Below are 1,419 nucleotides of genomic sequence, written 5' to 3'. Positions count from 1 at the left end.
CTCTTGTAGACCAGGCTAGCCTCGAACTCACAGACATCTGCCAGCCTCTGTCGCCTGAGTACTGGGATTAAAGGCGTGCGCCACCACCACCTAATGTGATTCTCTATCTAATTGTACTTTTTATGTCAAATTTTTGAAGCAGAATTGTGGCAGGACTGGGCTACATTTCAGAGTTAAAAGTATCAACTACAAGATCCACTGGTAGGGATCCCAAGCAAGCCACAGGAAACTGAACAAGAGTCCCCAACTCAGTTCTTAAACTCTTATTGTTCAGTGAATAATAATATCTGGTAATATCTCTCGAATTCCTATTACTATCAGGCCCCAGGAACTTTACATATACTACTTTGGTAAGTTTTATTGTGTCTTGAATGTGAACTGTCCCCTGTGGGCTCAGGTGTTTGAACTCTTGGGTCCTCAGCTGCTGCTGGTGTTTCGTACAGGTGATAGACCCTGGCTGGAGGAAGCGGGCCACTAGGGATGGCCTTAAGGCCTGGCCCCGTGTCATCCCTGCTGTTTTCCAGCTGTCGCATGCTTACGTATGCGTGCCCATCCTGGCGTGATGGACTGAATCCCTTCCTGAAGTGTAAGCTGACACAAGCCCCTCTCACCTTAAGTTGCTCCGCTCAGATATTTGCTCACAACAATGAGGAAAGCATCTCGCATATCACAGGTACCCTAGAGAGTCCTGGAGAGAAGAAGGAGGACAAGGCCGATCAATCAGAACTTCCCCCATGTGGGGAGGTTAGAAGGTTGCAAGTTGCCAGCCATTTTTAAAGCTATCTTTAGCTTCTTTAATGATCGTCCACTACCCACTGCTGTATGTGACCTAATACCCTTGTGAGTGTTAGGTAAGCCCTTTGGAATGTAGGAAGGGACTCTACCAATCCGGAAACTAGGAATGCCAACAGAGACAGCATCTGAAGCCTGTAATAGGAATCTCCCCACTTTGCTCTAACCCACCTTCCTGATTTCAATGTATTTGAAAAATGGGTTGACGCATGACTTCCATGAGCACAGAAACTTCATGAAACCAGCGCCACGCTGGAACATGGACTTTGGAGTAAACTAAATCTCTGTTCCTGGGCTATGGTCACCATATTTGGTTCACAATAAACTCACCTCCTTTGAGGTCAGAACTGTGTTGTTGTTGTTTAATCTTTTTATTTGTTTTAAGATTTTATTTATTTATTATGTATACAGTTCTTTGCCTACATGTATGCTTGCAGGCCAGAAGAGGGCACTAAATGTCATTACAGATGGTTGTGAGCCACCATGTGGTTGCTGGGAATCGAACTCAGGACCTTTGGAAGAGCAAGCAATGCTTTTAACCACTGAGCCATCCCTCCAACCTCCAGAACTGTGTTTCTTGCATTGATATCTTACTATTGACATCTTAGAGTCTGCAACAGAGAGAGT

Source organism: Microtus ochrogaster, chromosome 15 (assembly GCF_000317375.1).
Source record: "Microtus ochrogaster isolate Prairie Vole_2 chromosome 15, MicOch1.0, whole genome shotgun sequence".
Classification (NCBI taxonomy): Eukaryota; Metazoa; Chordata; class Mammalia; order Rodentia; family Cricetidae; genus Microtus; species Microtus ochrogaster.
Note: the sequence above shows the minus strand (reverse complement) of the source record.